This window comes from Microcaecilia unicolor, chromosome 14, assembly GCF_901765095.1.
Source record: "Microcaecilia unicolor chromosome 14, aMicUni1.1, whole genome shotgun sequence".
NCBI classification, from domain to species: domain Eukaryota; kingdom Metazoa; phylum Chordata; class Amphibia; order Gymnophiona; family Siphonopidae; genus Microcaecilia; species Microcaecilia unicolor.
In genome coordinates, this window is record NC_044044.1 from 4,918,380 (window position 1) to 4,932,428 (window position 14,049).

The following is a 14,049-nucleotide window of genomic DNA, read 5'->3' on the forward strand; positions in this document are numbered from 1 at the left end:
GTACATAAGTAATGCCATACTGGGAAAAGACCAAAGGTCCATCGAGCCCAGCATCCTGTCCCTGACAGCGGCCAATCCAGGTCAAGGACACCTGGTGAGCTTCCCAAACGTACAAACATTCTATACATGTTATTCCTAGAATTATGGAATTTTCCCAAGTCCATTTGGTAGTGGTTTATGGACTTGTCCTTTAGGAAACCGTCTAACCCCCTTTTAAACTCTGCCAAGCTAACCGCCTCCACCACGTTCTCCGGCAACAAATTCCAGAGTTTAATTACGCGTTGGGTAAAAAAAAAGTTTCTCTGATTTGTGTTAAATTTACTACACTGTAGTTTCATCGCATGCCCCCTAGTCCTAGTATTTTTGGAAAGCGTGACCAGACGCTTCACATCCACCTGTTCCACTCCACTCATTATTTTATATACCTCTATCATGTCTCCCCTCAGCCGTCTCTTCTCCAAGCTGAAAAGCCCTAGCCTCCTTAGTCTTTCTTCATAGGGAAGTCGTCCCATCCCCGCTATCATTTTTGTCGCCCTTTAGCAGAAAATTGAAAAATGAGAGGCAATAGAACACAAAGAAACAAAAGGCAAGCGGAGTGGTTTGAAAGAACACTTTATTAAAATTCAAGAGACTAATACACCCATCATGTCTATGTTTATTCCCAAAACTTTGAACTAGCCAAGACTAGGCTGTGTACAATTGAAAATTCAGAAAAGGAAGAGAAAAGAACTCCATTATAAGCTGGAAAGGCAAACAATCGTACTGCTAGTAAGGAGAAGCAGTGAAAAAGAGAAAGAGGAGAGGTGAAGAAAGAAAAAGGAGGCAGCGACCATTCCTATCAATCATCTTCCAGCACTCATTAAGAGGCACTAACCCCCAGATTTTAGAGAGCGCACCTAGATATCTGCGCTAAAATCCAAACAGATTCTATAAAAACATGCGTAACAAACTTAGGTGCCCTTTTACTGAGGTGTGTAGGCACCTGCGTGCACCCAATGAGTGTCAAATTGGAACTACTGCACGGCTACCACACGGTAGAAAATAGAAAGTATTTTCTTCTACGTATTTTATATGCATGTGCCCTGGGCGGTAATTCCATTTTTGATGTGCTTATAAAATACGTGGTAGAAAATGCTTTCTATTTTCTACCGTGTGGCGTTTACCCAGCAGTAATCAGTAGTTTACATGCACTGACACTTACTGCCCAGTTAGCGTGTGAGACCTTAAAACTAAGTCAATGGGTGGCAGTAAGGTCTCATGCCGAAAATGGATGCACGCTGGTTTTTAATTTTGCCGCACGTCCATTTTTGCCAAAAAAGGGCCTTTTTTCCAGGTGCGTTGTAAAATGGACCAGTGCAAGGCCAAAACTCGTGCTTACACCAGAGCAGGCCACTTTTCAGCATGCCTTAATAAAAGGGCCCCTTAACAAGCTAATGAGCACTGATAACAGCACTTACCAAGCAAAAATGAGCACTAATTAGAAAAGACGCACAACTCGCTAAGCATATTCTGTAAGGTAGTGCACCTACTTTTTTACACGAGCAGGTAAAAAAGGAATGTGGCTATGGGCAGGGAACTGGGTATTTCATGGGTGTTCTGAAATTTACAGATTAGGTACTGAAATATCAGCGAAGCGCATTCTATATACCGTTCTAAAATCTAGGTGCCATTTATAGAATATGCTTATTCAACACTGATTTCCAGGCCAGTTTTTTAGGCACCATATATAGAACCTCCCCCTAAATGCAACTGAGAACAAATAGGTTTTCAGACCTACTTTAAAGTTCTTATAAGAAAGTTCAGAATGTAGCCCCTACAGTAAATTCTTCCACAGGGAAGGGGTCAAAGAGTGGAGGAGTGGCCTAGTGGTTAGGGTGGTGGACTTTGGTTCTGGGGAACTGAGGAACTGAGTTCAATTCCCACTTCAGGCACAGGCAGCTCCTTGTGACTCTGGGCAAGTCACCTAACCCTCCATTGCCCCATGTAAGCCGCATTGAGCCTGCCATGAGTGGGAAAGTGCGGGGTACAAATGTAACAAAAATAAAATAGATACTATTGGAGATTCTACATGGAATGTTGCTACTATTGGAGATTCTACATGGAATGTTGCTATTCCACTAGCAACATTCCATGTAGAAGGCTGCGCAGGCTTCTGTTTCTGTGAGTCTGACGTCGTGCAGGACGTCAGACTCACAGAAGCAGAAGCCTGCGCGGCCACATTGGTGACCTGCAAGGGCCGACTTCTAGTGGAATAGCAACATTCTATGTAGAATCTCAAATAGTAGCAACAGTGGAGGAGTGCCCTAGTGGTTAGGGTGGTGGACTTTGGTCCTGGGGAACTGAGTTCGATTCCCACTTCAGGCACAGGCAGCTCCTTGTGACTCTGGGCAAGTCACTTAACCCTCCATTGCCCTAGTACCTGTATATAATATGTAAGCCGCATTGAGCCTGCCATGAGTGGGAAAGCGCGGGGTACAAATGTAACAAAAAAAAAAGAACAAAGCTCCCATTTGAGTAGATTGCCAGAGAAGTGAGAACTAATTGATGATCACTGAATGAGTATAGTAACCATGCTGGAACATAACATATGGTAGGGTTGAACATATGGAGGGGCATAATCGAACGAAAATGTCTATCTCCATGGGCGTTTATCTCCAAAGAACGGGTCCGTGAAGGGGCGGACCGAACCATATTTTGGGAAAAAATAGACGTCCATGTTTTATTCGACAATTTGTGAGCTGGGCGTTTTTGTTTTTCAGCGATAATGGAAAATGAAAGCACCCAGCTCAAAAACGAATAAATCCAAGGCCTTTGTTCGTGGGAGGGGCCAGGAGTCGTAGTGCACTGGTCCCCCTCACATGCCAGGACACCAACCGAGCACCCTAGGGGGCACTTTTACAAAAAAAAAAAAAAAAAAAAAAAGGTAAAAGAGCTCCCAGGTGCATAGCACCCTTCCCTTGGGTGTTGAGCCCCCCCAAATCCCCCTCAAAACCCACCGCCCACAAGTCTACACCATTACTATAGCCCTAAGGGGTGAAGGGGGGCACCTACATGTGGGTACAGTGGGTTTGGGGGGCGGTGTGGAGGGCTCCCATTTACCAGCACAAGTGTAACAGGTGGGGGGGGATGGGCCTGGGTCTACCTGCCTGACGTCCACTGCACCCCCTAATAACTGCTCCAGTGACCTGCATACTGCTGCCAGGGAGGTGGGTATGACATTTGAGGGTGAACATAAAAAGTTGTGAAACGGCATATTTTTGTGGTGGGAGGGGGTTTGTAACCACTGGGAGAGTCAGGGGAGGTCATCCCCGACTCCCTCCAGTGGTCATCTGGTCATTTAGGGTACTTTTTGGGGCCCTATTCGTGGAAAAACAGGGTCCAGGAAAAGTGCCCTAAATTCTCGCTAAAAACGCATATTTTTTTTCCATTATCGGCGAAAGGCGCCTATCTCTGATCGGCCGATAACCACGCCCCAGTTCCGCCTTCACCATGCCTTTGACAGGCCCCCATCAACTTTGTCCGCATCCGCGACGGAGTGCAGTTGAAAACGTCCAAATTCGGCTTTCGATTATACTGCTTTATTCGTTTTTGTGTGATAAACGTCTATCTCCCGATTTGGGTCGCAATATAGGCGTTTTTCTTTTTCAATTATAAGCTGGATAGTCTAGTACCCTATCACGAAGTTTCCTGAACATCAAAAGTAACTGTATCTGAAAGACACTGGGAGCCAATGCAGGTACAGAAGCAGTGGGGTATTGATTTGCATAAAAACCGTACTGCAGTATATTGAAGCAGCATAAATCTTTTTATTTATTTATTGCATTTGTATCCCACATTTTTCCACCTATTTGCAGGCTCAGTGTGGCTTACATTATGCCGTAGTGGCAATTGCCATTATCGGAATGAGAAATACAGAGTGGTATTGCATTAAAGTTCGTAAGTGACAGAGTAAATTAAGCAATCAAGTATCGAGGGTTCAGTTTTGTCCAGTTCTGGTATAAGTTTCGTTATCTGCAATTTAGGATAGATCATTGTGGTATGCCTTTTTGAACAGGTTGAGTTTTAGTGATCAGACTGTTATGACTGTTGGAAGGGGTTGGGGGGAAGGGGAAGGAGCAGGGGATAGGGAAGCCTTGTGGGGCCCTTATCCAGGTATGGGCAGCTCCTTGAAGTCACCTAGGTGTGCCAAAATTCAGTGGCAGTATCCAAATAACTAAGCAGACATAGTTAAAACTACATTTTATGTGATCCTTCTTGCCCAGCTGGTTATCTGGGTACCAGCTGACGTAGGCAATCCTTCATATACTATATTATAGTAGTCATGCACCGAGGCCCCTTTTCACCGCAGCAGGTAAAAGGGAAGTCTCTCCTGTAAGAAATGGCCATGCGGCAAGTAAAACACTTGCTGTGTGACCATTTTGGGGGGAGCCCTTAACGCCAGCCATTCAGGTGGCGGTAAGGGCTCCTGCAATAACCCAATGGTACACAGGCAGTAAGCGTCACTGCCAGGTGCACTCTGGCGCTACAAAAATAAAGATATTTTAGTAGAGTCGGATATGACATCGCGCTAGGGATGGGAAGTACCACCGGGCTTACCAGTGCTTAATAAAAGGGGCCCTAAGTTTGTTAAGAGACAAATAACATGGGTTATTGTCCTAATGCAGCTTGATACCCCCCCCCCCACCCCCCATTTGTTAATGTTGGATATGCTGTGCAAATGCAGAATTCACAGTCACTAAAAGTATGGAGTCATGGTGACTATTGAAAGGGTAACAAAAAAGGAGAAGAGAATCCCCCTATATAAAACAAAAACTGCAAAAAATGGAGTAGAGGGCCACCAATCCAATTTCAACACATGGGTAAAGTAGATAATTTTAATAATCTAACTCAATGCAGATCTGCATTTTGGTGCAGAGGCGCCTGCCTCAGGAGTGAACAAATCAGTTGAATGATTATGGACAACAATATTCACCATATCATGTAAATAACACTCAACATGAATAAACCTCATCGTTTTTGATATAAAGAAAAAAAACCCAGCAGAATAAGTGTGAATTATAGCAAGTGAAGTACAGTGTCTCAAAAATTGGCATGGCACTAAACGTATTACAAATGAAGACTTATAGCCAGGGGCATAGCTACCTGTGGGCTTGGATGGGCCCAGACCCACCCATTCTCAGTCTGATCACCAATCAGGTTCTTAGGCATCACATCCTACACAGCTGTAGTGCTCATTAGCTTAGCTTCAGCTATGTGCAACAGAAAAGTTTTAGCAGCAGCTCTAGGGGGTCTTTTACTAAATACACTGGCTACCATTCAAAGAACATATTGCTTTCAAAATCTGCACCCTGGTCCATAAAATTATCTACGGAGAAGCCCCGGGTTACATGACAGACCTCATAGACCTACCAACCAGAAATACAATCAGATCAGCACGAACATATCTAAATCTCCTCCACCCAAGCTGTAAAGGACTCGAATACAAATTAACTCATGCATCCAGCTTCTCCTACATCAGCACACAACTGTGGAACGCACTATCAAAAGCTGTGAAAACAACGTACGACCACCTAAACTTCCGGAAATCACTAAAAACCAACCTGTTCAAAAAGGCATACCCCTTCGACCCAACCTAAAAGCCTAAACCTTGCAACACTACGAAACCAAACCCGGAAACAGACATTGCATAACTCTTCCTCTCTGCGATCCCCCACTGTGTCTATAACACATGAACCTATTCGACCACAATAACTCTTTGTATTTGCCGGAGATGGCGAACGTCTCTACGGTACTATGTAAGCCACATTGAGCCTGCAAAGAGGTGGGAAAATGTGGGATACAAATGTAACAAATAAATAAATAAAGCTTAACTCGAGTTATCTGCAACAGGGTCCATTTTATTCCTATGGGCCCTGCTGCAGATAACTCAAGCAAAGTTTTAGTAAAAGACCCCACTAGTGATTTCTTTTTGTTGTTTTACCCACCTCGTAAACAAGTAAGCAGCAGCCCTCTCCTGTCTTGCCTGCCTCATTTCCTGCTGCTGCTCGGGCATGGTGCAAGCTTCTCTTTCTTACAAATGCATTTGCTCTGCAGCTCCTCATTATCTATCTTCTCTCTCCCTGCACCTTTCCTTGTGAACTCCATTCATCAGGCAAGTCACACTTACCTGTGTGAATATGTCCTTCTCTGTTGCCAGCTCCCAACACAGGCAACTCCGCTCCCCTCTGCCGCGTCCATCTGGCCCTGTCTGATGCACTTCCTGTTTACGTAGGGTCAGATGGACGCGGCAGAGGGGAGCGGAACTGCTTGTGTGAATGGCAGCGCTGCGCAACAAGCGAAAAACAGAATGCAGGGACCGAGGCAGCGGAGCCTGGGGAGAACAATTTCAGGGCAGGCAGGCAACACTGCCTCCCGGACGGCCGTACCTGGAGCCGTGGGATAAGAGGCAGCGATAGCGATCAGCAGTGGCGTACCTAGGGTAGTTGACACCCAGGGCTGGTCATTTTTTAACACCCCCTCCAAAATCCAGTACTAGGCATACCGAGAATACAAAAACTCAGGACCTATAGAGCCATTCTAGCATACCATAAGCAGTCATTTCTACAAGTCTCACAAGGAAAAGGAAAGCATCTTAAACACTACAGTGAGCACTAGAACATCAATTCACCTATTGTAAAACGAAACCAGACAGAATAGTACAGATCATCGATCCTGCACAGTCAAGTACTTTGTTACTTTTGATGAAGTTTTTTCACATTATGAAATTCAGACTTTCTCACAGCGAAAGTCACATAAGTTATAGAAGAAAAGTTTAGACCAGTGACAATTTGGGGGATGTACTCAACACGGTAGAAAAAACGGTAACTGACTGAGCCCCTTACTGAAGTCCCAAAAAATCCTTCATAGGATCCTTTCTTTGATTGTTTATACACAGATTCTCTTTCATGAATTAGATATTATATAGTACTGGCAGTAAATAATAATAAATGTAATCAGAGACAATGAATTATGCAACAAACCTCAGAATGATGGTAAAGGGTCACAAGTACCTGTTCAGTGAAACTAAACTAGTGCACACTGAACCAGATCCTGAAATAATAGGATGCCTAACCCCCAAGCACTTACAGGCACTAAGGAGATAACAATTCAACCTGACAGATATCACTCACAACACTGGATCAGCAGGCAAGTCTGGAACTGACGATGATGGACCAGAATTCAGGAACCCAGACAGCAGCAGGTGGACTCCCCCATCTGCATAAGAGGCTATCAGGCAGGTGATGCCACTGTTTAATGAGCCTTCATTCTGATAGAAGGTTCAGAGCCAGCTAATGGCTGTTATCTAGGTTCCAGCAGATAACAGCTCACGTTCGAACTAGCTAGCTGATAACACCTTCAAGGTAAATTGGATCATGATAATCTGATGTCCTTCCAATGATGTCAAATGCTGATAACAAATACATCCATCCGAAGTGGTTCAATCAATAAACAGTTGCTCATTCAACTTATTGCTTGTTCAACTTTTTCAATTTTTTACATGTACACCCCATTGCTTTGAAGCAATGGGGTGTACATGTAAAAAATTGAAAAAGTTGAACAAGCAATAAGTTGAATGAGCAACTGTTTATTGATTGAACCACTTCGGATGGTAAAATTTTATTTGTTTCAAAGATAGTGGTATCGTCCCATTGTTTATTTAAGATAACAAATACATCAACAAAAGTTGATAATGTCCAATTTGTTTTGCCTTTATCAGAATGCATGTCTCCACATTGTCCTTGAGGCCTTCCATAGTATCAAACCACCGCATTAGAGCTGATAATGGCCCAGTCTGTAAGCCAGGATCATCACTTGTAGTGCTTTATGCAGGGTTTTGGCCCTAAACACACACTTTTTTGTTCATAATGATCAAATATTGTAAAGGGTTACGAATTGCCATTTAACAATCATAAACCATCATGGAAAGCAGAGGGGCATAATTGAAAGGGATGCCCAAGTTTTGTTGAGGACATCCTCGCAAAACATCCCGATGGAGGGGAGGGGAAACCCGTATTATCAAAACAAGATGGACATTCATCTTTCATTTCAATAATATGGTCGGGGATGCCCAAATCTTGAAATTTTGGTCGTCTTTAGAGATGGTCATCCCTAGACTTGGTCGTTTCTGATTTTTGGCGATAATGGAAACCAAGGACACCCAAAGAGTATATACAAGGAAGCTTTCAATATGTTTGAATTTCTGTATCTGGGGAAAACTTTCATTTGAAATGAGCAATACAAGGAACAGGATATCCACTTTTAAATTTGAAGAGACTAATCTTCAGCTTGTGGTTGTTAATGGTTTTTAAGCCACCGACAGCCATTGGCAGAATTAAGCTTGGATATTCAATACCGGGCCACCCACAGAGTAAATTGAGCAAATATAGGACTGATTTTATGTGGTCCTATCTACCCACTTAGCTATGTAAGCACTGGCGCTGAATATGGCTGCTGCCCTTACAATTGCCACTTCCTCTCTGGCTCTGTCCATGGATCACCTAGCACAAAACAGGCAGTGATGCGGCAGTGAGAGCTGATATTCAGTGGCAGTGACTTATTGTCAGTGTCTGGGACACATCGTAATTTAACCACACAGGAGCCTGTCACGGCTACTCACCGATGCATGCCTTCTCATGCTGTGAGCGACTCGCTTCTGTGTAGCAGAGGGACACACTGGAACTAGCAGCTGTAAGTGTGTCAGGACGTGCTGGATCAAGCTGCAGTACCGACGGGACACACATAATCTGACTGACATCAACCGGTGACTCTGGGCAGAGCGCTGACATCAGACATGCATGCCCCTTGATCTTTGGGCCCCGCATGCTCCCCGCATCAGCTAGGAGTCTCACTTCATGGGTGAGGACATTTCTGCCCACTTTCTAGTGCCTGTTTGCTTCCTGCCTTGATCTGGACCAGACCTCAACCTTACCTGTTTGTTGCCTGCCTTGACTTGGACCTTACCTGTTTGCTGCCTGCCTTGACCTGGACTGGACCACAATCTTGCCTGCTTGCTGCTGTATTGAACTGGACCAGATCTAGATGCCATGTGACTGCTGCTTGCCCAGACCTATTCAGGCTGAGCCCTGCACCTTTGCCTTCTTCCCCGATTTCTGCCCAACCTAGTTGACTTCCTTTCAAGCCATCCCTCAAGTTCTGCTGGTCAACCGAACCTAAGGGCTCAACCCTCAGGGACCCGTGATTGATCAGTATAGGTGAAGTCTTTGTTGGCTTGATGACCACCGACCTCCTTTCGGAGGACTGCACAAGGACTTACCATCTTCCTGCATCACCAGGGGCCATGACAGAACCTCTCCTGTCTGGTTAAATTGCATTGAAAGTTGGGCCCACAATCTTTTTCACCTTTTCCTAAGCACAAAAATAAAGTGTGGATTTTGAAGAATTAAACCATGTCATGTTGTGATGAAATAAATGCTGAAAATAAGCAATACAAGCACTTTGAATTATTGGACAATAGTAGTATAAGTTATAAAGCATTCATCTAGCCTAATTTGCATATTTCAGACAAATCCTTATTGTTTAAAGTGTCAGGATGGTGAGTAAGCTTTAGATTTAGGGGTCATTTTACTAAGCTGTGTTATACACTAATGCATACTGTGAGAATCAGAGAAGCCACAGAGCCCAGAATGCAGGAGGGAAGAGAGAAAAGCCAGAGTGGAAAAACTATAGATCCCAGAATGCATTGCGGGAGGGGAGGAGGCAGGAGCGTAGAGAACACAGATTTGAGACTGCCTGGAAGAATAGGAGAGAGGAGGACAAATGAGTACCTGAGCCATAGGAGAGGAAAGGAGAGGGGGCTGATTGGGAGATGGAATCAGCTGAGGAGAGGGTGGAACACCTGAGGGATGGGGTGGAGAATGAGGGGATGGAATGGGAGGAGTTGGAGCAGGTCGGAGGAGAAGGTGTGGAAGAGGAAATGGAGGTGGGAGAGGAAGTGGCTGGAGAAGAAGAGTGACTTCTAGAGGAGCCCAAAAGTATCAGAAAAGAATAATAGTCAGGAGAGATCCGGCGGGTGGCTGTCAAGAGGTAAAGTGTTGACAAGTGAGGGTGGTGGATCTTTAATGTCAAGAGGTAAAGTGTTGACAAGTGAGGGTGGTGGATCTTTAAAAGCCTGGCTAAGCTGTGCTGGGGAAAAAAGCCTAGCTAAGCTGAACGGTTTTGGAGGCCTTGCTGAAGAGGGCGTTGTTGGAAAGCCTGGCTAGCTGAACTGTGTTTGAAGCCTGGCTAGCAGAACTGGGTTTAAAGCCTAGCTAAGTTGAACTGTTTTGAGGCCTTGCTGAAGAGGGCGGGGTGGGAAAGCCTGGCTAGCCGAACTGTGTTTGAAGCCTGGCTAGCAGAACTGTGTTTAAAGCCTGACTAGCTGAACTTTGTTGGAAGGCCGGGCTAGCCGAACTGTGTTTGAAGCCTGGCTAGCAGAACTGTGTTTAAAGTCTGACTAGCTGAACTTTGTTTAAAAGACTGTCAATAGAAATCAAACAAAATAAAACATGGAAAAGAAAATAAGATGATACCTTTTTTATTGGACATAACACGGCTACCACACTCCTCTATTTAAAAGACTGGCAAGCTGAACTGTGTTGCACCGCCTTGCTAGCGGAACTGTGTGGCAGTGAGAGCGAACTGCACGGACAAGTGTGGAGTCAGAAGCGGACAGCACGGATAAGTGAGAGAGACAATTACGCGGCCGGGAGGAGCGGCTGACATATGGTGGCAGTGCTGGGATTACAGTGAACCTTCACGTGGAGGAGGAGAGGCCTCTGGAAGGCCGAGGGAGTGCCAGACCTGACCCATCAAGTAACCAGAGCGAGGTGGTGGTGTCCGGGAGATTCCTGAAGCCCGTCAAGGGGGCCAACGCTGACAAAGGCGCATTACTCGCCTACCCAGGTAAAGGGTACCTAGGGAGGAGGCGAGGGAGGATATAATAAACGGGGAGGCACAGTGCCTGTGAATTATAAAAAGATTTTTGTGAAAGTCCGCACTTGGGTGGCTGGGTTTTTTTGTTTCCCCTCAGATACCGTGGAGCCGGTGGACAAGATGGATCCCAAAGAACTGTTTGCGTTTATGACACACCAATTTCAGAAGCAGCAGGAAATGGCTCATCAACTTTTGGAGGAGTCATTAGCTGCTTCCCGAGCCCAGCAACAGCCACTTTTGGATTTATTTTAAGAATTGCTGCGTAGTGGAGGCGGACTGCAGGGAGCAGGATCGAACTTGAGGCCCATCCGTGTGGAGGAAGGAGCGGGGATTGCTGTTCTTCCTGGGGTAAACTGGCTGCCTTGGGGTAAGCTAACTGACTCAGACAATATTGAGGATTACTTGGGAGCGTTTGAAAGGGTGGCTACGGCAGCCGGCTGGCCCCAAGAGCAATGGACCATTCGGTTGGCACCAGCCCTATCTGGGAGGGCTCTGGCTGCTTTTCGGGCTCTCCCTACCCTGGAAATAGCTGATTATGTGAAATTGAAAGAAGCTATTCTGGATAGGTATGGGCCAGGGGCGTATCTGAACTGCGGCGGTAGGGGGGGCCAGGGCCAGAGAGGGGGGGCACATTATAGCCCCCCCCCCCCGCCGCCGCCGCCGCCGCCGCCATTGCCGATCCCCCTCCCCCCAGCCGCTGCCATTGCTAACCCTCCCCCTCCGTTGCTCGCCTACCTTCGCTGGCGGGGGACCCCAACCCCCGCCAGCCGAGGTCCGCGTCCTCCTGCCGCTGCTGGCTGCCTTTGGTCCTTTCATTCTTCCATTGAAGCTGGCGCCGACGAAAAAGTTTCTTTTGAATCTGACGTCGCTGCACGTTGCACGTTGTACGTGCAGGACGTCAGACTCAGAAACAATTTCTGAGTCTGACGTCCTGCACGTACAACGTGCAGCGACGTCAGACTCAAAAGAAACTTTCGTCGGCGCCAGCTTCAATGGAAGAATTAAAGGACCAAAGGCAGCCGGCAGCGGCAGGAGGACGCGGACCTCGGCTGGCGGGGGTTGGGGTCCCCCGCCAGCGAAGGTAGGCGAGCAACGGAGGGGGAGGGTTGGCAGCGGTAGGGGGGTCCAGGGCGAAATCTGCGGGGGCCCAGGCCCCTGAGGCCCCACGCAGATACGCCCCTGGTATGGGCTAAATCGTCAGACTTATAGGAGGCGATTTCGGGAGATGAGGTGGACAGAGGGGGAGACACCTAGAGCACTGCTGCAAAAACTTTTAGATTTAGCGGGCAAGTGGCTGGAACCAGAGAAGAGATCCATTAATCAAGTGTTCCAGGATGTAGTATTGGAACAATTTTTAGAAGCTTTGCCTAATGCTCTTAGGGTGGACCTAGTGAGGAAGGGATGTGGGACCCTGGATGAAGCAGTCAGGAGTATAGAGAATTTCAGAGTCCCAGCATTGTGGTGAAAAGGGAGGTCAATTAGGTGAAAGGAGGCAGTCAAGCTTGGGGTCTAAGCCTTCATCTACTGAGGAGAGGGTGTGTTATAGGTGTGGATGCAAAGGGCACTTGAGAAGGGACTGTGCTTCGAAGTTAGGGCTCACCTCTTATTCTCAGGGTTCAGTGGCTGAGCAGCTTAAACAGACGGTAGAGATCTTGGGGGTCAAGGTCACTGGTTTGTTAGATTCAGGAGCTGATCAAACGATGCTGTCCCAGGGTTTGTGGGAGAGAATAAAAGGAAAGGGGAAAGGGTGTTTGAACAAGAAGAGGCAAGAGGTAGGCATTCAGTGTGTGCATGGAGAAGTAACTAAGTACCCTTTGCAGCAAGTTAGTATAACAGGGCCTTTGGGTAGACACTGGGTCTGGGTGGCTATCTTACCCCGTCTTCCTCAGGAGCTTATTTTAGGAAGAGATTGGCCTTCTTTTTCTCACTGTTTAAGGGAGAAGGAGGGGTTGGTGGTTACGAGGGCTCAGGAGAGGGAGCAGAAGGATAGAGGGAAGGGATTAGCACAGATATTTCCCTTTCATGATGATGTGTTAGAGAGGCCAGGGAAGACTCGTGGGGAAGGAAGGGTAAAAAAACTAGCGCGTCGGGGGAGAGCGCAGATGTTGGAAGGAATGAGGCACACGGAGGACTTCCCAAAAAGGCCAGGGGAGTTGTTGGAGCAGTTTCCTTCTTTTCTTAAGGAACAGGAATCGGACCCTATGCTGCAGTATGCATGGGAGAGGGCCAGGGAAGAAGGGAGAAGGACACAGGGACCAGCTTTTATTATTGAGAAGGGCTTATTGTTTAGGGTAACAAAAGCCAGAGAAGGGGAGCCGCTGGTGAAACAATTATTAATCCCTCGTGGGTTTCGGGAGGTGATACTACGAGTAGCCCATGATCACCCATTGGGAGGACATAAAGGGACCCAGAACACCTTAAAACAACTGCTAGGTCGGTTTTATTGGCCTGGGGTGTATAAGGAGGTGCAGGCTTACTGTGATTCCTGTGGGTTATGTCAGAAGGTGGCGGAGAGAGGGCCAGGGCCAGTACCCTTACATCTGCTTCCTCGGATTGGGGTTCCATTAGGGCGAATTGCTATGGATATTATAGGCCCACTTATTAGGTCCACAAGGGGGTTTATGTATATTCTGGTGATCATGGATATGGCTACGCAGTTCCCATGGGCAGTTCCTCTGCGTACCCTATCAGCCAAGGTTATTGCAGCAGAGCTTATTAGGCTGTTTTGTGAGGTGGGGTTTCCTAGGGAAGTATTGACTGACTGAGGAACGAATTTCCGGTCGGGCACACTTACCCAAGTATGGGAAGCTTTTGGTATTGTTCATATTAACACCTCGGCATACCATCCCCAAATTAATGGGCTAGTGGAAAGGTTTAATAAAACCTTGAAGACCTTGTTGAGGAAAGGATTAGGCTCTCACTATGAAAATTGGGACCAACTACTGCCGTTTGCTCTATATGTGAGCCGAGAATGTGTTCAGTCCTCTCTTGGGGTTTTGCCCTTTGAGTTGATGTATGGGCGAGCTCCGAGGGGGGTGCTTGACATGGTAAAAGAACAGTGGGTTCCACGGGGCAGGA